This window comes from Ascaphus truei, chromosome 1 (genome assembly GCF_040206685.1).
Source record: "Ascaphus truei isolate aAscTru1 chromosome 1, aAscTru1.hap1, whole genome shotgun sequence".
NCBI classification, from domain to species: domain Eukaryota; kingdom Metazoa; phylum Chordata; class Amphibia; order Anura; family Ascaphidae; genus Ascaphus; species Ascaphus truei.
This window is the reverse complement of record NC_134483.1, coordinates 46,704,289-46,728,583: the sequence shown is the minus strand read 5'-3', so window position 1 is coordinate 46,728,583 and position 24,295 is coordinate 46,704,289. Positions and strand designations below refer to the sequence as shown.

The following is a 24,295-nucleotide window of genomic DNA, read 5'->3' as shown; positions in this document are numbered from 1 at the left end:
AGCTTCTTTATTGCTCACAGCACCCAGCAGAGTAGCAACAGCAACAACATCAGCATAGGGTACAGCAGGTCTTCTCTCTCTCTCCAGACTGCCCCCCTTCAGGATGGTCTGTGGGATCTCACTGTTCCCTGCCACCACCCCAAGTCGCGGGCACTCAGGGTCGGGCTAGTTCTTCCCTCACCCCCTAAGCAGGGTGAGGGCCACTGGTCCACCGCAGCTCTATCAGCTCTACTCAGGGCCTGCCTGAGCTCCTCCAAATGTAATACATAACTCCACTCTCCAACTCATTACTCATAACTGACACTCTCCTTTCTAAATTGACTGTGCACTGCCCTTTATGACTTTGGCAGGCCCCTCCCCTATGTCTCTTGCCTTAGACACAGAGTCAGGGGGCCTACCTCCACCAATCAGGGCAGGGCTTGAAGTGGGGGAAACCCATGATAACTACTGGCAGCCTGCCCTTAGTAAGACTTACACCAGTAGGAGGATAGACATATAGCCCAATTTCTTACCAGGGCTACACGTATATATATTAATAACCGGGCATAAATCCCGACTGCAAACAATCATTGTGCTTTTGAAGAATTACTGCACCCAGTCCGAATTGTGATGCATCTGCTTACATTTAAATGCGCCTTTCTGGTGCATAAAACTTAAACACTGACTCCTGCACCAATTGTTGTTTAATTCACTTTTAGTTTACAGAAGTGTTCTCAGTTGTGTTGTCTTTGTTTATAGATTAGGAATAACCTTTCCAATGAAGTTCACCACGCCTGGAAACCACTGAACATCCTTTTTTGACTGCAGACGAGGCATCATTTCAATGGCTGACATTTTTATTTTGTTAGGTTTTTCTAACTTTATGGGAATCAATGTCACTGAGAAACTTTCATTCTTTACCCACAAAATGTATGTCTCCTTATTTAATTTCAGGTTTGCTTGAATACCTTTTCAAAACCTATAATAATGATCTTCTTTAGTTGAATTTGAAATAATAATCCATGGAAGTGTTGATACCCTCAATATGTTCATAATTCATATGTATAGTTCTGTGAAATACCACTGGTGTTGGAGCTATGCCTAAAGGTATTAAATGTAAATAGTTGTGAACTTTGCTCTGTTAATTTCAGCTGCCAAAATTCATTAAAAGCATCTAAATTACTCAAAAATATTGTATTTGAAAACTGCACCATAATCTCTTCTCTGGCTGGTCATTTTCAGTGTTCCTTTTTATGTCTTAATTAAGATCTCTAGAATTTAGGCATACTGTATGCATAATTGACTATTGTTCCCCCCCCCCCCTCCCCCCTGTTACTACTAGAGAGCTCACCCAGTCTTTTGGATCCTCAATCTCGTGCATCACTTGTAATGCTTCCATTCTTGATAACTCTGTTTTAAGTTTATCACATGGAGCAAAAGACACTTTTCAAAAGTAAAGTATGACGTGAAGGACTTGCCTATTTATCTGAATTGTAAGCTCACCTGGCAAGCATCCAACCCCTGGGAATAAGTCCTAGAATAATAAAAAAACAAAAACGCTTCAGTGCAATCTGGTAATGAGAGTGCTCACTTCACGTAATGTTCTCACAGTTAGCAAGACCTAAAATTGGTGTAACATTCTTAGGTGCCATAATAAATGGAAACTCATATGTGGGGTTTTTATTATTACATCTTCTCTTTGCTGGTATACCTGTTCCAGAATAACCTGTTCCTTTTATTTTTGCTGGTCTTAGTTCGAACTTTGATGTCAGTGTCTTATATTCTTTTTCAAGCAGAACATTAACCTGAGCTCTAGTATTTGTAATTATTTATTTATAAAATGCTTTACCAGGAAGTAATGCATTGAGAGTTACCTCTCGTTTTCAAGTATGTCCTGGGTACAGAGTTATGTTGACAATACATGGTCGTGTTCACGGAAAAGAGGTTAAAAGTTATGTTTACATACATTACATGGACAGTTAAAGACAAGTTATGTTATGGGCGTATGTAACAGTTACAGACAAGATTAGAATGTGTGACAGCTGAAGTCTTGAAAGAACTTAGACTGATGGCAGCTTTGAGAGTCTCTGTTAGGTTGTACCAGATGTGAGGTGCACGGTAACAAAAGAGAAGCAACCAGATTCTTTGTTGAACCTTAGGACTGTGAATAGTCTTTAAGAGTCAGATCTACAGTGATAAGTGCTGCATGTGGTATGGCGTGAGGAGCTTGTTCAGAAAGTATTTGAAGACAGGAAAAATGTACCTTGCATCTGGACTCGAGGGATAGCCAATCTAGTTCTTGGAGCATTTCACAGTGGGGTGTTGTAATTACATTGTAGTAGAAAGTGGCATATGGATTTCTAGAGGCTGTCTAGTTTGCTAAGGTGAGTTTGGGGTGATGTACCATATACTATGTTCCTATAGTCTATAATTGGTATTAGCATCTGCTGTGTGATGCGCTTTCTGACCAGCGGGCTTAGGGAGGGTACCCAGTTTGGCATAGGTGTTGGATGTCAGAATATCAATATGCAACCCAAATGTTAAATGGGAGTCAGACCATATGCCCAGATATTTAAAAGTAGTGACAGGGGCTAGGATGGTGTTAGAGTTAGTTCTGATCTGTAGCTCTGTCATTGTCATTGGTAAATTCAGTATTTAAGTCTTGAAAAATTAGATTGACATACGTGTCCAAGGTCAGTGAGGCTAGGGCTGTGTGTATATAAGATTGTGTCATCTGCATACATGTGTATTGAAGCTGCCTTACAAGCTGTAGGTGTGACCTATGGGCAGAGAAACACACGCAGGAGCCGAAGGAGAATACACATAGTGGACCAGAAGCAAGGTCCCACTCCCTCTATTTTATACATACGTGGGTGGAGACTGGTTCCCGGGATGAGCATAGATGTACAGTAAGAGGAATGGAGCATAGATAGGTCCGAGGAATGGGATTTGAATATTGCTACGGGAACATAGGGAGGGACCAGTAGCAAGGAGGGTTAAAGCAATGGGAATGATCCAGCAGAGAGGAAAGGTTCAGTAGCAGAAAAATGTTCATACTATGAGTAGGTGTCCAGGTAACAACCAAGAGTACAGGTAAAAAGCAAGAGTCCAGGAAAGGAATGAGTGTCAGGCAAAGCAAGAGCATCCAACAAGACAAGCAGGATAACCTAGTTGCACAGGCCAGGATGAGAAGTAACTTTCTGTAGGGCATAACTAGGATGTAACCCTGGAAAACAGAGAGGGACAATGAGGTCCTAACCCTGAGAAACATCAGCTGGAGTAATTGGTTTTCTCCGCCTTGGGCGCAGTTGAGACATGAACATAGGTAGATAATTTATGAAGACAGTAGGGGCCCCAAAACAGAGACTTACGAGTTGGTCCAGCTTAATGGTGGTGCCATTGGTGCGACTGCACATGACTCCACGCTTACAGAGGCCCCATGCTCTTCCTTGCCCCAACTTCCGTAATAACAGCTTAATGTTGTGGTGGTTAAATGATCCCCCACCATAACATTTAAACAATGATTGCCGGGTTCAGGAAAGAGCACAGGGCCTCTGTAAGTGCCGGCATCTTCTCCTGCTATCGTGATGCCACATCGCCATGCCAACGCAACGTAACATGATGCGAGGGCAGGCAAGAGGCCCTTGCGTATCATGCAAAGTCATCACGTGATGTTGCATCATCAAGGCGATGTATTGCAGCAGGAGGAAATGCCAGCTCCAGAGCAGGTAGTTGGCTCCACCAAACTCCCTCTGCACCGAGCCCTGCGAACCCATCAGGTGACATTGAAGGGGTTGGAGTTATAGCCCAAGATAGACACATATTGGCATCTACCGGATTGGAAGGAGTGGAACCAGTTTAAAGCGTGTTCACCTATTCCAGAGCACCGAAGCTTGTTTCACAAGATAAAATGGTCAACAGTATCAAAAGCCTTTTCAAAATCTAGGAATATTGCACAAGTGAGTTGTCCCTGTCCATTCCACACAGGAACTCATTACAAACTTTTAAGAGGGTAGTTACCATGGAGTGGTTAGGGCAAAAGATGGATTGGAGTTGGTAAATGAGATTTGTCTTGTTATTGTAATTATTTAATTGGGATTAAACACATTTCTCCATGACTTTGGATGGTATTGGAAGAAGACAGCTTGACCTGTTGTTGGAGACAATGTTTTTGTCCCCACTTTTGAAAACTGGGACAACTCTGACAGTTTTCCAGGTCTGTGGGATATGGCCTTGTAAGAGATGTGTGCAGATGTATGCAAAATGGAGACCGTTTTTAGGGTGAAATTAATATAAGGCTTTATTGCCTGCTCCTTTAAATAACACAATATGTTTCTATACATAAAACAACAAACACCTATCCCTGTGTAAGTGCTAAGTCACTTCCCAGTCCCTATCTGTAAGACTGGGGGCAGAAGCCCCTTACCAGTATACCACCCCCAAAGTCTCAGCCATACCTTAAAGCAGGTGGCCCTTCAGGTCAGTGGTGTCGAGGTGTCTTGGTGTGTTGGAGGGTCCAGCCTATGGTAGGTTCCTGGGTCCTGTGTCCAGGAAAAGAGGTCTGGTCCCCATCTGTTTTGCTTTCAATGCCCAGTCCTTCGGTGCACTCAAGACCTCTTTCCTCTTGTCGTATGTACTGAAGAAAATCTCTTTCCTGTGTCTCACTTGACACTCTTTCACATAGCTCTCATTAGGCAGGTGGAGTCTGGTCAATTGCCTGGCTGCACTTAATCTAACCACCATGCTGGATTTAGAGGCAGTTTTCCCGTTACAGGCCTGAAGACAAAATAGAGTTGATTAGGGAGGCAAGTGTACGGCAATGACTGGGGCACTAAGTCATAGGAACTTTTATTTCAGTGGGTCATACTGTACCTGACCGATTAGCTGTTTCGTTTTAATATTAGGAGCGCCTGTAAAATGTCCTCTTCAGATACTGGGACAAATTGAAAATTGTAAGTACTGTGGAGGGGTGGGGGGAGGCTTTAGGGGTTTTCACAGATTGAGCTTCTTGTTTGTAGTTAGGGCTGTGCTTTGATAGTAGGAAAGTAGCACACCCCACTAAGTATTAATTGAATGCGTTTGCAATGTCAGTGTGATTTGTCAGGGTAGTATCATCCTTTCTGATATTCGATGGTTTTGGTGGCTAGAAGGCTGACATATATGGTTGTATGACCTTCCAGAAGTTTGCTGGATTTTATGTATTTTGAATATTGGGCTTTTGCTTGTATTGTTTGCCTTGTGCATATTTTCCGCAGGCATCTGTAGTTATTAATATTCTTGGTGGAGCCAGTTACTTTGTATCTTTTCCACATGGCATCCCTAAAAAGGTCAAGCTTGATAAGGTAGGTTGTGACCCATGGAGGGTGGGCCCCTGTACTCTTATTCTGTGTAGTGGACCATGAGTATCACAGAGTTTTAAGAATTCGGTTAATGGAAATAATCAAGCACAGAATATGGGTCAAGTATCAAGTTGATTCTGTACGAAGAGCAGCTCCTACTGTACAATCAGCTAGAAATTGTTGTGGGTTAAAGTTTCTAAATGTTGCAGTAAGTAGAGCTTTAGGGCTTGATTGGGGTGGTCTGATTTCGTTACACAGTACACTGTTGCATGGTTACTGAAAATGTCAGGTAGGATACCAGAGGATTGGATTTTGTTGGGACAAGAAGATAAGATCCAATATAGCAAGGAATGGTTGAAGATTTTAGGTTTGTCCGCGTGGGTTGGGAAATTAGTTGGGTTACATTAAATTACTTCAATTGCGTCCAGATTGTGTTGTTTTTAGGGTCAATCCAATAGAGGTTGAAATCACCAAGAATTAACAGCTCTCTCTTCACATTCAGAGACGAAATTGTGCCAAGAAAATGAGTCGTAACAGTCAGGGATTGTAGTGTCACTGTGCACTTTCAAGGGAATGAGTGTTTAATTAAGTGTCATTGGCAGTATCCAGTATCTCAGCTGCACTCTTTTCCAGCACATCTACATTACATTCCGAGACAGATCGTGTCTAACTGCATGCAATTGACTTTTCTGCATCTGCATCTGCGATTTATAGTACTTTGCAAACTCAATATTTTTTGCCACATTTATGACAGAGCTTCCCAAACGGTAAACATTGTTTGCGGCCATGCTGCCACCCGCACTTAATATTTTTCCCAAAACTGGAACAACCTACCAGAGACTTTTACATCCACCACCAGTTTAAGTTCTTTCAAATCTAAGGCTGTCACACATTTTAATCTGGTCTGTAACTGTTTCATACGCCCATAATATATATTATCTTTAACTGTGCATGGCAGTGCTTGGCCACATTGGATGGGTGAACCATGTTAAAAATGGTTTTGAAGCAAAAGGTGACAGTGTGTGTCCATTTGCATGTCATTTCCCAGAATCCCTTGCTGCAGTGGAAGTGCTGTGTGCTGGGTGATAATGGTGAAAGGCGGGGTTGCAGACCTGTCTAAGACATGCAAATGAGCATACAGTAATCTTTCCATTTGCTATATGCTTTGCTGTTGAGGGTTTTTGTCACTTTTTTTTACCCACCATAACTTAACTACGTATATATATATATATATAAAACCAACTTTTCCATCCAGAAATGATAATAATTGTGTTAATTATTCCTGTAGGTTGGCGTTCAAGTTGCTGTGTGAGTAACATATTCTTGTTTGGCAGCATCTAGTGACATTTGTTATTTTCGCATCCTCGTTGCCCACTCCGAATGTGTGAAGCTGCTGCGAATGTACGTAACCAGTGGTGGGATTCTGCCGGTTCGTGTGAACCTTTTACTAAAATTTCACAAGTTCGCCGAGCCGGTGCTTAATTCTCTTACCTTTATTCACCTGTCCGGGCGGTGGGCGGTGTCTGACAACATCTCCCTGCATCTATTTCCCTGCAAATCCTCTCAATATGGCCACACGGCGTCAAATGGCGCAGCCCTGCCATGCCAATGGGAACGCCACGTGATGTAACCGCATCACGTGATGTCTGTTGCTATGGGACGCGTGGCAACGCGGCACCATGCGACGCCGCACACCCATATTTAGAATGGAAATAGATGCCGGGAGATGCTGTTAGACGCCGCCCGCCTCCCCCCATCCCCCAGGTAAGAACCGGTTGTTACATTTTTTTAATCCCACCACTGTGCGTAACTGTGGCACACATTCTGTGTCATGATCAGAGAACACTGACACAAAACAGAGCAGCTAATGTTTACTTTCCTTGTGCGCAACCTAACACAACGTTTATGCGGCTGTGTTATGCAGCAGGCATACGCTTATAGGTTCCATGTTAATGTAGCCATGCCATTTGTGGCTACTAGTTGCTTCCCTCCTGGCAGTAAGCCCTGGTATAAGCAGGCCTTGCCAGTTGTTGATATGGGGTATTCCCCTCCTTGTTACTGCAATTGAGTGATAGCAGGTGGTGTGACATCAGGCCTGGGCATGACCAATCATGAGACAGACCTGCTGGCCTCCCCCTGGCAGTACTTAAGAGCAGTACCACCCCAAATTCAGGAGTGCCTTTCCGCATTTGAGGAAGGCAGGTCACACATTGGAGAAGCTCAGTATTGAGCCTTCTCCAGTCCTCTTTCCTCTGGGGGAGAGTGAGTGTGGACCATACCTCTGCCCCTGCTTGGGAGATAGGGAAAAGCTAGGATGGCCGAGGCCTGTAGTAACGGTCCAGGGACCATCCTTCAGTGGTAGCTGAAAGAGACTGAATCGAGCAGAAGCCTGCTTGTTACTGTGCTGTACAGAAGAGATAATAAACCGTTCCTGTTGTTATACCTCCTGCCTGGTGCGTGATCTTACTGGGGGGGTAGAGGTAATAGTTCTACCGTGGGAGATCACCTTCAGTTCCCTGGAGTCTATGGCAGATGGAGACGCTGCACTGCTAAAGAGATATGTAGGCTATGAACCAAAGAAGCCCAGTCTTGTGTCCCCACTACCACCAGCGGACGACTCAGCCCTGCTGTTACCAGCAGGTATCATGCATCAAATGACCAGTAATGGCCAAATTTCCCACCGGATGCGGGAAACACTGTTACATTAAAATGGATAAGAAGCAAAAGGTGCCACTTTGTGCTCATTTGTATGTCGTTTCCCAGAATCCTTGGCGGCAGTGGAAGCATTGTATGCTAAGATAATAAGGAAAAGCAGGGTTGCAGACGTGTCTGAGATATTTGAATGTGCTCACAAGTGAAATTTTTATTTGCCGTTTTATGCCGAAATTCTTACAGTTGTTTGATGGAAAAATTAGGTTGTAAATGAGGGATATTATCCCAATATTCAGGGCTCAGCTGTCCTATGAACAACTATAGGTACTCAGGATAGTGGTAGTATGTAACCAAGATATCATAGCATATATGAGTGCTATTGGAGACTCACAAAATGATAAAGACATGAGAGTGTACTAGTGATACTGGAGAACAAACACAGATCTCTATATATACCATAAAGGTCTAATATACAGTCCCAGTAAAACAAGGGTACATTGTCATAATGCAAAGTCAATGGGAGAACTCACTTGTAGACCGCAGCTCAGTCCTTGGTAAATGCGTGCATCACGCCCAGGGTGTATGAAGAAATCGTAGTTCCGTTGGGTCCAATGGCGGAGCACAGCTGTACAAACAATGGGGGCTGCAAACCAGTATTCAACTAATAAAAACGCGTTTCGGGACCTGCGTCCCTTTGTCAAAGAGTCTCTTTGACAAAGGGACGCAGGTCCCGAAACGCGTCAGAGTTACTATGTACTTCGATTGAACACTCAATAAACAATTTTATTAGTTGAATACTGGTTTGCAGCCCCCATTGTTTGTACAGCTGTGCTCCGCCATTGGACCCCACGGGACTACGATTTCTGATGGAAAAATTACATCAATCATCTAGCTTAAACCCTAAATATATAACTGTCATTTATTGATTTTGGTGCAAAGGAGAAACTTGTGACATCTTTTTTTCTGTTTATTTTGTACATTCTTAAAGAAACGCTTTTATATCTCGGCCCTGATTGCAATGACATTGCCTAAGCATTTATTCATCAACCACATACCATCCCCTAATAAAAGCAGAATATAGTTAATATGCTGTAACATTTGCTGTTTATCTATCTGGAATAGACTTGGAGGGCTTTTAACATTTTAATCTCATTTTCAAACGACTCTGATAAAAAGGTACATAAACACATCATAAAACATAAAATGACATCACAGTTGTGAAGGAATATTCCCATAAACCCACAGTGTATTAAACTCTCCGAATACACCCTCATCACTGCTTCATTTGGCATCTGCGCTAATCTCTTGTGTCTCTGATCGCTAAAAATATAGCAGGCAAAAGGATGCCAGTAATCTTTTCATAACATGCAAATTCCCATTTGAGAGGCATCATTCAACGGGGAAAACTGATTCACTGTCAGAAACTGGAATGTAGTCTCAAAACAATGGAAAGATCCCTTTTCATGTAATTAAATGCACACACATTTGTGCAATAACAGGGCTTCGTTTGTGAACTCCATAAATAAGGCTTCTTTCCATTTGGATTTACTCTTTAACAAGTGAAGACCTCATTGTTTTTGACAAATGGGCAATAATATATGATTTAAAATCACGTTTCCCAAATCAACATATTACTTTATGAAATAAATGTCAAAGTCATGTTTTTGCACCGTGTGTACATAATTCTGTTATAAAGGGAAAACATGCAAGCAGCATTTTAAGTTAACATTAGAGTTTAAAAGTACACAGCAATGCATATTTTCTGCTACGGTCCTTGAAGCGTTGGGGAAAATCTGCCACGTTGCAGAGCCAGCAACCAACCTCCCACTTTTGAGACCCTATAGGTGGAAATAGCTGTCTGTGAGCAGGTTTACTGGCTAAGCCCTTCTTAACCCAGATTGTGCTGAAAAGCTGTGTAATAGGACAGGCACAAGCTTATAGGGGTCCATGTGAAAATGGATGAGAAGAAAAGAGTGACGCACTGTGCTCATTTGCATGTCATTACCCAGCATCCCTAGCTGCAGTTTAAGCATTGTTTGCCAAGCGATAATGGGGTTAGACAGGGTTGCAGACCTGTCCGAGACATGCAAAATGCACCGCAAGTTGTATTTGTATTTACTGTATACTGGTGGTTTACATATTTTAGCTTTTCCGGAAAGTAGAAAGTCACCTCATTGCTTTTTTTGCAGGAGTTTCAGTTGTGGTTTTTTTTGTAAATATTGCAGAATATTTTCCAAAATTGTGAGGATTTTTTTTTTAAAACATATTAAATGGCAATTTTCTTAAACTGTATTAAAGATAATCAAAGTCAGATACAAAATTAAGGTTAAAAGAAAAAAATTCTGACGACTTTTTTCATGACCCGTGAAATATAAATCCCAGAATTAGAAAAAGAACTGAGACCGAAAGAGCACACGGCGAGGGATTATCATAAACCCCAAAAATACATTCTTCAGAATTAGATTAAAAAACCTAAACTTTTACAGCACATACAGTACAGTATCTATGAACCAGCTCTAATACCATCCTAGCCCCTGTTACTTGTTTTAAATACCTGGGCACATGGTTTGACTCCCATTTAACATTTGGGTTACACATTAATACCCTGACAACCAAAACCTATGCCAAATTAGGTGTACTTTATTGGAACAAATCCTCCCTAAACCCAATGGTCAGAAAGTGCATCACACAGCAGATGCTAGTACTGTACCAATTATAGACTATGGGGACATAGTACAGTAAGTATATGGTTCTACTCACTACAGCTAATACTATAGTTTCCACTATTGGTGATTGGTGATAGATTTTTTTTCTCTCCCTGATTTCTCCATTTCCCCTTTCACTCTCTGAACATCACCTCATCTCATTTTCTCTCTCTCGCTTCTCCCCTTCTCCATCGCCATCTACCCTTGTTTCTGCAGAAACCTGTGCTCTATAAACCTACCAGCCTTTGAGTCCCATTTACGCTCCTCTCCTCTCTCAGTTCTGGTTCAGACCCTGACAACCTGCTCAGGAACTACAACTCTGACTTATTCTCATCTCTCGATCTACATTCCCCGCTTTCTCTCTGCCATCCTCGCCCTTCTAACCCCAGACCCTGGCTAAATTCCCACACGCACATGCTGCGTTCCTCTGAATGCCTAAGGAGGAAATCTCACACTCTCGCATACATCCTTCACTACAAATGTATGCTATCCTGTTTCAACTCTGCCCTCTCTCAAGCTAAACAAACCTACTTTATTTCACTAATTAACACGAACAAATCTAACCCACGCCGACTCTTTTCTATCTTTGACTCCCTACTCAAACCACCCTCAGCTGCATCTTCTTCTGCCTCCATCTCAACTCAGGACTTTGCTGACTATTTTAAGGAAAAAGTGGAATCCATACGTTAGAACATCCCCTCTGTTACCTCCTCCAATCCTACACCGCTTCCCAACTCCCCTCCTGCCTTCCTTTGCTCTTTTTTTGTTGTCTCGGAGGAAGATATGTCACTGCTGATCTCCTCCTCTCTCTACCACTTGCCCTCTTGACCCCTTTCCCTCCCATCTCCTTAAACCTCTTGTTCCTACTATAACCCCTACCATCACACACATTTTTAACTCCTCTCTCTATTCTGGTACCTTTCCCTCTTCCTTCAAACATGCAACAGTTATACCATTACTCAAAAACAGAAAGCTTGACCCTACCTGTCTTTCTAACGTTCGACCTGTCTCCCTCCTGCCTTTTGCCTCTAAACTCCTTTATCGTCTTGTATTCTCTCGCTTGCTCCACTTTCTCAACACCCATTCTCTCCTAGACCTCTACAATCTGGCTTCCACACTGCTCATTCGACTGAAACAGCCCTCACTAAAATAAATTATGACCTCCATGCTGCCAGAGACAGAGGTCATTACACTCTGCTCATATTACTCAACCTCTCTGCAGCATTTGATACCGTGGACCACCCTCTTCTCCTTCACATTCTCTATACTCTTGGTATTCGGAACAAAGCTCTATCCTGGATCTCTTCTTACCTCTCCTATCGTACTTTTAGTGTCTCTTCTGCTAACACCTCCTCCTCTATTGATTTCTCTCTCGGGGTACCCCACTGCTCTGTCCTGGAACCTCTTCTCTTTTCTCTGTACACACTTTCTCTAGGTGACCTAATTACATTTCTTGGGTTCAAATATCACCTCTATGCTGATGACACTCAAATTTACTTTTCAACCCCTGACGTTACACATTCTGTACAGACCAAAGTTTCTGAATATCTCTCTTCAATATCATCCTGGATGGCCCTACGTCGATTTAACCTTAACATGACAAAAAACAGAGCTCCTCATACATCCTCCCAAACCTGGCCCTACTACCTCCTTACACATTACTGTTGGTAGTGCTATCATTCACCCAAGCACGCTGCCTAGGGATCACACTCGACTCCTCTCTCACATTCAAAACGTTTCCAAAACCTGTCGCTTTTTCCTCCGCAATATTACAAAGATATGCCCTTCCCTCTGTTGCTCGATTGCTAAAACTCTGACTCAGGCCCTAATTCTCTCCCATCTCGATTACTGCAACCTCCTGCTGTCCGGCGTTCCTGCCTCTCACCTGTCTCCCCTACAATCTATCCTAAACGCTGCTGCCAGAATCACTCTACTCTTTTTTAAATCTGTCTCAGCGTCTCCCCTGCTCAAATCACTCTCCTGGCTTCCCATCAAATACCTCATCTCACACTCAATTCTCCTCCTCACTTTTAAAGCATTACACTCTTCTGCTCCTCCTTACATCTCAGCCCTAATTTCTCGCATTGCTCCATCCCGACTCTTGTGTTCTGCTCAAAGATGTCTTCTCTCTATCCCCTTTGTATCTAAAGCCCTCTCCTGCCTTAAACAACCTTATTTTGTTGTAATGGTCCTCCCTGCCATTGTGCTATCCTATACCTTCCCCCCCCTCCACACCTCCAGCATCCTCTTCCCCCTCTGAGCTGCTGTGGATGTACACCCCCGATCCCCAATTCTCACCATCCTTATCTCTGTTTTAACACCCTTCTAGTGCCTTTTAACATTCCTCCCCCACCTCATATACATCTCTGTTCTTTTTTCTTCCTTTTTGTTTCTTCCAATCCCTGTCTAAGTCGTAGAAACCTTTGTATATCAGTATTGCTAACCTGAGGAAGAGAGGAAAACTCTTGAAAGCTTGTCCTATGACATAAATTGTTAGTCCAAATTAAAAAGGTTTCACCTAATACTGAAGAACTCATTTATTCTGCACTATCGCAACTGGACTAACACGGCTTTTCCCGTTATGTGTGTGTGTGTGTGTGTACAGAAGTACTCTTAGCTTTAAAAAAGCCTTATATTATCCATCAGCTTTTGTGATTAGTCACTTAATAATATATATATTAAAATCAATCTTTTTGTTCTCTATTGTTATAATAGTGATTAACTCTCTGCTCCTACTAAAACCCCCATTAAAATAGTGACCACTGTTGTCATTAAAATTTAGTATAACATTTGGACACTTGATTTTAGTAAATGATATCCTTTGCAGCATCTTGCAGATATATTTACATTTTATATATAAATTGTCATTTATCTGGTTCATTAGTTTCTGATTCTCCACATTGTTCCCTTGGTGATACTAGTATAACACCATTGATAGGTGTCCGAATAAACTGCATAGATCATATGTGTTTTTAATTTACATTAATAAGACTTGCAATTATACATGTTATTTATATATTTCAAGATGTGAGGAGGGTGGTACAATCCTGATGAAGCCGTATCCTAATTGGCAGAATGCGTAGAGTAGGAGTTCCCCATTTTTGCTGAGCACTCGTAGACACGCTCCCAAGTGTCTGCAAGCTGCATAAACCGAAACTGGAAGTGATGCGGTACCCTCCAGGAAGTGACGTAGCTGAGCCTGCGAGTGTCAACAGCAGGGAAGCTACCGGCTGAGGAGGATTCCCACTATCGACTGGGTGTCCCAACAGAAGCAGAGGCGGTGAGCGGCAGCATCTAGCGACGTTCTCAACACCTATACTTGTGTTATGTGCCTTTTTATATTGGCAAAATTGTAAGTGCGATTTTTACTTTTTTACTATAAAACATATCTTGCTTAATTGATCTGTGCTATGGACACCTTTCTTCTCCCTTGCTGAAGTACATCTCTCCTGACATCCCCCACTGAGGCACACCCTGCCCTGGTATACAAGAACAGATTTTGCCACAGTTTTGATGTTGCTTTATTACATCATACACACGGTGAGTAGGCTGCCCACAGGAGCCAAGAATTAAGCTGAAACACATTTTCATCATTGCACTACCATCTGCACTTAGATTTTCTTTGTTGATTTTATCCCTCTGCTCCCCCTGGATTGTGAGAGAACATTTCTACATTTTGGGACCAGTGAAGACAGGCCCTACCAGAGGGTTTGAGCAGGGAGTCACAACTTTATTTTGCACATATTCATGCACAATATTTTAAGTTGCACAATTGTATATTATATTATACACTTTGTTTCACAGCACTTTTATTGCATATTTGCTATTTACTTATCACTTTATTAATAGTGGTCACTCTTTGTGTTAATCGCCTATTAGATCACTTATACCTTGTTTCGAAATGCCCTTTGAAATGTTGCCTCGATGCTCCAAAAATCTTTTTTAAGGCTGCATTTCGTCATGCCAACATATTGTAGGCAACATTCACATTCCACAAAGGGACCAACCCCACACTGATAAGACCCATTAAGGTCGAAATGGCTGTCTGTGGGTGGGCTTTCTGGCTATGCATCTTAACCCTGGCTGTGCTTAAAGCTGTGACCATGCAGCAAGCTTAAGTCTATAGGGAACCATGTTAAAAATGGTTTTGAAGCAAAAGGTGACACTTTATTTCCATTTGCATGTCATTTCCCAGAATCCCTTGCTGCAGTGGAAGTGCTGTGTGCTGGGTGATAATGGTGAAAGGCGGGGTTGCAGACCTGCCTAAGACATGCAAATGAGCATACAGGAATATTTCCATTTGCTATATGCTTTGCTGTGGAGGGTTTTTGTCACTTTTTTTACCCACCGTAACTTAACTAAGTATATATATATATATATATATATATATATATATATATATATATATATATATATATATATATATATATATCTAATCTTGAAAAAAGAGTCTTTTAGTTTAACCCTTTTGGCCAAAGCATTATAAGCCTGCGAGCCACTTCAAAGCAAGACCATAATATTGCAGGTCCTACCACTAACTGATTAAAATTCGTATTTACCTGTATAATTAAAGGAATAATGATCTGCATTGGATCTGTCACAAACAGCTGCATGAAAAGACCTGTACATATGGAAAGTGGGGAGGGGCGAGCTTAAAACCTGGGGAGGAGGGGACACTAACCTCCAAAACAGCTATGGAAAGTGGGGAGGGGCGAGCTTAAAACCTGGGGAGGAGGGGACACTAACCTCCAAAACAGCTCAGACCAGCTGGACAAAGTTAATAACACACAGATACTCCGTAAGCTCATATAAACCCCCAAAATGACCACTATATATATTGTGACATAGTCCAAAGATGTTAGGCAGCTTTCTGCCCCATTTTAGAGCAGAAAGTGCAGGAATAGCTAAAAATGATCCGTTCCACAGCTTCACATTAACTCAGGCAGCTGGATGGAAAATCCAGACCACAGATTACAATGGCTCTAGTTCTCCCTCACCTGCTCTTCTAATCACATGCACAGGTATTTAGAGCAGAGAGGTTTTGCATTTCACTCTCTCTCCTTGGAGCCTGGAGGCTGGGGGTATCGCTGCTCCCCTGCATCCAGTATCGGGGTTGACGGCCCCTCCACGTATCACAGTACCAGAGGATTTGCCTGGACTCCACGAACAGATAAGACAAAACAAATGGTTACTGCTGTTGCTAAAAGACTGTGCTGTATCTTGTGTCCCTAAATGAAAGAGCATTGTTTTAAGCTGGGGAACCAGTTTAGTTGGCCAGCAGCTGTTAGAGAGACTAATTCTGATGTGTAGTTAGATCCCTGAAAGGGATAGGATTTTGCTTATATGATTTTGGTTTTATTTCTTGAAATAACAGTGTGGGAAATATGGTAACACTGAAATATGTGAACTGCTGAATGAAAGTATCTGAGTACCTCTAACCTTCACATGTTAAAGCTGCAGTACCTTACTTGGATGAAAATAAAGCAGGCAGAAGCCTGAGTTAAGCAGCATAATACTTTGCCTGATCCTGTTTGTTGTATAATTAACCCTAGAAGACTGTGTCGGGAAGAACCCAGACAGACGTCAGCACTACAAAAGAGGGGCGTTTGTCACAATATATATATATATATATATGTATGTCATTTCCCAGAATCCCTTGCTGCAGTGGAAGTGCTGTATGCTGGGTGATAATGGGGAAAGGCGGGGTTGCAGACCTGCCTAAGACATGCAGATGAGCATACAGCTATATTTGCATATTTGCTTTCCTGTGGAGGGTTTTTGTCACTTTTTTTACTCACCATAACTTAACTATATATATATATATATATATATATATATATATATATATATATATATATATATATATATATATATATATATATATATATATATATATATAGATAATTGGATAATTGGTCATATAGTGGTCATTTCATTTTGGGGATTTATATGAGTTTACGGGGTATATATATATATATATATATATATATATATATATATATATATATATATATATATATATATATATAAAAAAATATATATATATAAACAAAAACAAAGAAAAAAGAATCCCAAATTAGCACTCTAGCGTACAAAAATATCATAATTTAGTAGACTCATAAAACATATATGAAGGATCCACAATGTCCCCAAGGCTGACTAATCTAGAACACTGATAAAAAACCTAAGCTACACAATGGAATAAAGAACAAACAGCAAATATAAATCAAATTGGTTGATAATAAAAAACTAGTAAATTGAAACCAGAGTATGAACAAGCTGAATAAACCATGAAATAGCTAAGTGTAAAAAATCAGAAATACCCAGTAAATTAGCAGACAGACAAACCCTATAGTGTGGAGGCAGATAAATAGCCTCTTAACACTAGGACCGGCCGGTCAAGGAGTACTGAATGTAATAACCCATAAATTAATGGCATGTGAGAGTCAGAGCAAAAGCATACATGAATAAAATCATACACATGTTGTAAATGCACACACAGTATTGCAGCAGAGCTATAGACAGAGGTCAACACACATAGCCAAATAGTACTTAGCACTGGTCCAAGGATAAGTTAGCAGAAAACTGTATGTCTGCGTCATAGACAAGGAGAGTCTGTTCAGAGAAATCGAGCCGCCACAGTGCGCATGCTCCGTGAGCAATGTAGGCGCCAAATTGAAAACTGCAGCAGGAAACAGTGAAACAGCCTGGGGCACCACCGGATCCAAGACAAACAGAGGAGCCCCGACCGCACGTTTAGCCACCTTATATATATTTATATATATATATATATATATATATATATATATATATATAGATATACAGTGTTCGACAAACCTATACATTTGCAAGCCCCGGGCGAGTGGATTTAACATTGTTGCGAGCTCCTATTGGCCCACGCAGCACATGTGTGGTACTAGGTGGCGAGTAGATTTTTTTGTTCGGCGAGTAGATTTTTTGGTGATTTGTCGACCACTGTTTATATATATATATGATACCCATCAAGGTTGAAACATGTATGTGAGTGGGTCTAATGGCTTTGCATCTCATCCCAGCCTCTGTTTAAAAGCTGTGTTTAAAACGGCATGCATGCATTGGCTTGAGGATTGGCTTGTGTAATACGAGCTTGAGACAAAAGGTGGCACTGAGTGCTCATTTGCATGTCATTTCCCAGAATCCCTTGCTGCAGTGGAAGCGCTGTATGCTGGGTGACAATGGGGAAAGACAGGGTTGCAGACCTGTCTAAGACATGCAAATGAGCATACAGTAATATTTACAGTTGCTTTATGCTTTACTGTGGAGGGTTTTTGTCACTTTTTTTACCCACCATAACCTTAATGACAGTGGTGATTACCTAGTCTAGTCTCAAACCTGCTCTAGCCATTAAGACCAGCCTCACACTGATGATACCCATCAAGGTTGAAACATGTATGTGAGTGGGTCTAATGGCTTTGCATCTCATCCCAGCCTCTGTTTAAAAGCTGTGTTTAAAACGGCATGCATTGGCTTGAGGATTGGCTTGTGTAATACGAGCTTGAGACAAAAGGTGGCACTGAGTGCTCATTTGCATGTCATTTCCCAGAATCCCTTGCTGCAGTGGAAGCGCTGTATGCTGGGTGACAATGGGGAAAGACAGGGTTGCAGACCTGTCTAAGACATGCAAATGAGCATACAGTAATATTTACAGTTGCTATATATATATATATATATATATATATATATATATATATATATATATATATATATATATATATATATATATATATATATATATATAATGTGTGTGTGTGTGTGTGTGTCAAAAGGAGTGCTACAGGAGTTTATATGAGCTTACTGGGTATCTGTGTGTTTATTAACATTCACATTCCAAAAGGTAAACCGCAAATAGTATTACAATTGATAAAACTCTTAATAGGATATGAGATATTGGAATGTTTGCACTGCAAAGAGGTTGCTCCATCATGAGCAAATTTGCACGTGATACATCTAGCCCCACATCTAAATCTACGTAAAATCTGCCTAGCTATGCTTTTGGCAGTACCAGAAGCATCTCCGATTTTCCTTATCAATGAAGGAACTAAAGCATTTTTAAATGTGCAGCACTTCTATAAACTATTTGTGTTTTTTTCTTACTGAATATTATTCAAAACTGGGTCACATTGTAATATAACCCAATGTTTTTTTCATCATTCCATCAATATGGTTTGAGGCTGCATTGTATTTAGTGATAAAAAGGACGTCCTCTGTGGGGTTATTATTGGTAATCTTCCCTCTTAACAACATCGCTCTACCCAGAGATAATGCTTTTTCGTATGCTTGTGTAACATTTGATCATTTATGTCCTTTGTTTAAAAAATGTTCTTTCAATAAAACTGACTGACTCATAAAATCTTCATCTTTCATACAATTCCTTCTTAATCTTTGGAACTGACTAAAAGGGATATTGGATAGCCAAAGGATGATGATTACTTTTGAAGTCAAGATATTTATTACAATCAACATCTTTGTAATGAGTTTTGTTAATGACTGTGTTTTGATCAGAACTAGAAATTACTATATTCGATAAAGTAATGCTCACATTGTTAAAAACATATGTGAATTTGAGATTAAATCAATTGGAATTGATATACTTTAGAAAACAATCAAAACCTATTTAATTTCCATTCCATACTATTAAAGTATCATCTATAAATCTTTTGTAAAGGCCTAGTTGGTTTGAAAATGGGTTATTTTTCCAAATAAACAAATGCTCCCAGTACCCCCATCATGAGGTTTGCGTAGCTGGGAGCAAAAGTGATACCCATTGCCGCCCCTCTTTTTTTGTAAGTAAAAATATTCCTCAAATTTTAAATAATTGTGAGTTAATATAAAGTCGACACATGATAGAATGAATTCTCTCTGTTGTATTTTTTCATCTGCTTTAAGAAAACCTTCCACTGCTTGGATTCCTATATTACTGTATGTAAAATACTAGTATATAAGGACTCGACATCACAAGACACCCATATATATCTGGGGTGCCAATTAAAATCCTTTATAAAATGTAAAACATTAGTGGTATCTTTAATATGAGAGGGAAGGGTAATAACATATTTTTGTAAAAAGGTATCTACATACAGTATTTTGACAGATTTGCTCTCAGGGAATCTATCCCTGACACAATGGGTCTACCGGGAGGCTTGGAACTATCCTTATGAATTTTGGGCAGATGATATACATGTGGGATTCTGGGATGTTCTATATTTAAAAATGTAAATTCCTTTTTGTTTAAGATCCCCAAAGTAAATGCTTCCTTTGACATACAATTTAAATCTACCTTGAAATCCATTGTGGGATCTCTCCTTAGCTGTTCATAAGATAGGGTATCACTTAGTAACCTGGCAGCTTCTTCTAAATAGTCACTTCTATTCTAAACCACTATCCCTCCGCCCTTGTCTGCTTGTCTGATTATAATATTTGAATCTTTCTTCAGATCTTGAATGACTTTAAATTTCTCAATCTAACAAGTTCTGATTGTACTTATTATAACCTTGTTGGTCACACAAAACTTTAAAATTCTTATACACTAATTCGTAAAATGTGTCGATAATGTTGCCCTTTGAATGTACCGGATAAAAAAACAGATTTTGGTTTAAATTTGGTATGCATGATACCTGGTTCTTGACTGGATGAAAAATTGGATAAATCCACATTATCGTATTGGCACAATGGCAGCTGGTTGTTACCTCCAAGTGATATTTCTTAAATCTCATTTTCATTCAATAGTGAAATCATACACTCCAACGTTTCCGTATCTTTTATTGTTAAATTGGTTTGATCATCATATTAGCTCTAAATTCATTGCATTTTGAAAAATGCTTTTCAAGGTAATTTCCAATAAATTTGTTCAAATCAATGAATAAATCAAAGCGTTTTGGCCCACTGGTGGGAGCAAAAGACAGTCCTTTCTTGAGGACACACATATGTGTGAGATATACCTGTGAGGCATCACATGGTACACCCCCAATTGGATTGGTTGAAGTACTATGTGACAGCTTTCATTTTTTTAAAATGATGTGACATCATCTTAAAGGGATGATTTCACATCCTTTTAAAAAAAAAATGGTTGGAAATAACTATGCTTTTCCTTCTCTCCATCTTCATTCTCCCAACCAGTTCCATCTCATGGCAACCAATCAAATACTAGCAACATTTCAAATGAAGCCCCTGTTAGTCGGGTAGTTTGTGCCACCTGAGCTATTCTGAGAAAAAGGCAGGAAACAGTACACTATATTATAATATATCAATTAAGTATAATATTATATACAGTATTATTATAATATATGCAACTCTTGCTCCATATAAAAACATCTCCAAAATCTTGTTGAATCTAAGAGATTCCTCAATGTAATAAAAAAACGTTAATGTCCTAGAGCTGGATAGTTCACTATGTGAACAAATAGCTAAATGTATTTGTACATCATGGTTATTACTTATCCAGACAGATGTAGCCTGAGTAGCTTCCTCAAGGACCATGGCTGGACACGGTCCCAGTCTCCTAAAATACTGTGCCATTATACTGTGACAGATTATAATTTATAACAAGTAAGATACTTGCTTGAGTCCAAGCAAAACACTTTTCGGCAATAATAACATCTCTTAGCTTTAGAGCAGCAAGGTACATTGTTAATCCATGGACAATTACTGAAAGGTACAGTATCATGGATTAAAACAAGTAGAGTAACAGATACGAGGATTAACAGGTATGAACAATACTAGCAAGGATTAACAGCAAATATAAGGTCTGTAGAAGATATGCATTTCTCAGGGATAGTGCAGTATCTCGTATGAGCAAAATCAGTTAATGACAGCAATATTATTCATGGGTTATGGCGAGAACAGTATCTGAGGGAGTACCTTAGTGAGAAGAACACTGACCTTTGAAGTGGAGCCTGGTTCAAATGCTCAGTATCAGCTCTCCTCGGACAACCCATGTTATTTTTCCATTGCTCCAAAATGAGATTATAAGGTCTTTGGGGCAAGGGCTTGTTATGCCTGCAAATCTCTATGTGCAGTACTGCCTACGTTTTCAGTTCTATATAGGTTAAAAAAAAAAAAAAATATATATATATATATATATATATAAAATGGAAATATTACTGTATGCTCATTTGCATGTCTTAGACAGGTCTGCAACCCCACCTTTCACAATTATCACCCAGCACACAGCACTTCCACTGCAGCAATGGATTCTGGGGAATGACATGCAAATGAGCACACAGTGCCACCTTTTGCTTCAAAACAATTTTAACATGGTTCCCTATAGGCTTAAGCTTGCTGCATGGTCACAGCTTTGAGCACAGCCAGGGTTAAGATGCATAGCCAGTAAACCCACCCACAGACAGTCGTTTCGACCTTAATGGGTCTCATCAGTGTGGGGTTGGTTACACTGGCTATGCAAAGCTGAAGCAATGAGGATGGGTTTTACCATATTTAGTTAAGTTACATATTCTTTGTACATTGAAGTAGTTTGTGAGTTTATTTTCTGCCATTTGTTTGCCTAACTCTTGCTACATGCTAAATATCCTCAACCTTTGCTAGGTTAATAATGGAAAGGAAGTATTCATAAATGTGATTACATTAGTGTTGAAGTGTAGAAAACATTGTAAACATTAACTCCAATTCCTAAAAGTCGCCCGCTGAAAATTACATTTAAAATCAAAATGTGTTTAAATACTTCTACTTATCTGATTTTGTACCCCTACCAGTACTAGACAGGACTTAAAATATCCAATCCTGAAGAAGTGTCTTGTTTAGTCATGTTATCTGCTTTTTCAGGTCAACCACTTACATTTCCCCTGGCACTGTGGTCTGCCAAGTGCCTTCCTTGTCAGTAACAGATGAATTTTAACTAGAGAACTGCACAGCATCCAACTCATGTGGAGAATGTGCTGACCTGTTTCTAGGTTGCACACTTTTGTGTTTATCAGACGTGCCAGGATTGCTATTGAATGATGACAGGGTTCAATGTGTCAGTCCCTCTAATAGTGTTGTTGGTGTTACATTAGGTTTAGAAAAATAGTTTAGTGAACGTAACGTAAGATTGGCCCTTTTAAAAGGGATGTCTAACTTAGCTTGCAAAAAGAAATAGTCAATTACTGTATTTACCAGTGTGCAGTAAGTTTTTTTTTTTTCATGAACAAATGTTATCATCTTTGAAGGGAAAATTCAGAATTTATATTTAGCTTAAATATTTAGGAAATATTTTTCACTCGGACCAATTCATTGAAAGATGTCATTGTACTTATGTATGTTCCTCCGTTAGAAACCAAACAGAAAAGGGGAAACAGGATACAGGCCCTTTGGGGTAATATTTACTATCAAGTACGGCTGGATGGCAGTGCCGTCAGTGCCACTGCACCGAGCCCAGCGCTTACAGAGGCCCTGTGATTTTCCCCACAATCATTTCACTGATTTCTGGGGGAGAGTGCAGGGCCCCTCTAAGTGTCTCTTATCTTTTCTCTGGAGCTGGCATCTCCTCCTGCAATCATGTGACGATGCGTCGCCATGACAACGTGACATGGCGACACATTGCCAAGACAACGTAACGTCACATGACACCGCATTGCCATATGACTCCACATCGCCATGACAACGTGACATAGCAGGAGGAGATTACCCTCTGGAGAAGGTTAGAGGCCCCGCAAACCCCAGCTGGCCCTGCCTTAAAAGAACCGTAATATACTGCACTTGCAGACATCACACAAAAAAGCGGGACTGAAGGAAACGAAACACTAGCAATTTCAATTTACCGTGTTTCAAAAAATAATAATTGTAGCCAGGTCCCCTCTGGCTCCCCGGTCCTCCGTTTTCCCCCCCTTACCTTCGCTGCTGTGGGGGGCTGTTGCGGGTGGCGACAGGCTTGTCGGTGGCGCACTCTGCAGGGCGCCGCCATGTTTGTTATGCGTGTGCACGCGCGCAGGGCTCGCGCATGCACAGATGCGCGGGATGACTCGCGGTGGCCATGTTATGATTGGCCACGCATGCGCAGAACGGATAGCATGCGCTAGGGCCATTATGGAGCTTCGCGCATGCGCAAAAGGTGAGGTGCTGCCGGGGGGGGGGAAGCAATCAGGTGCGCGACAGTTGCGGCCCATGGATAGGGCGAGCGGTCGCCGGAGGCTCCGGCGGCTCCCTTTGCAGGGTGCCGCCATTTTGTAGTTGATTGCGAGTGCGCAGAACTCGCGCAAGTGCAGTAGGACCCCACGAGGGCAGCTAATAGGGAAAGGCTCAAGACAGGGACTAAAAGTCCCATGAGCCTCAGGGGAATGTCACATGCTGCGGCTCAGCCAATAGGGCGGCTGCATTTGCAGTTAAGGCCTTTTTAGTGCAAGGGGAGAGCTCGCATTGGCAGTTTTGAATAGGGACAGTAAAGAGAGGCTGCAGTCACATGTTGTTGCTAGGCTACCAGTGAAGCTGTGAGAGATGACAGTTTTAGTCAGTTAAGATTAGGACAGTTAAAGGAGATGAGAGTTATAACTGTGGAGAGACACAGTTAGCACAGTTAAAAAACAGTTAAAAAGGGATAATATTATTACAGTATTATTATTTATTAGTTCAGGCAGTAAGGGAGAGACAGTT

The 24,295-nt window shown here is 40.9% G+C and overlaps 1 long non-coding RNA gene across 1 annotated transcript in view; it reads right to left on the bottom strand.

The window, feature by feature from the left end:
• LOC142468980 (uncharacterized) overlaps positions 1-23,938 on the bottom strand; it is a 41,992-nt gene extending 18,054 nt beyond the window's left edge. The window contains exons 1-2 of the long non-coding RNA XR_012788927.1: positions 23,538-23,938; positions 21,593-21,749 (exon numbers count right to left, since the gene is read on the bottom strand). This is a non-coding gene — a long non-coding RNA (uncharacterized LOC142468980). The remainder of the gene's footprint in view (positions 1-21,592; positions 21,750-23,537) is intronic.
• Positions 23,939-24,295: the final 357 nt, after the last annotated feature.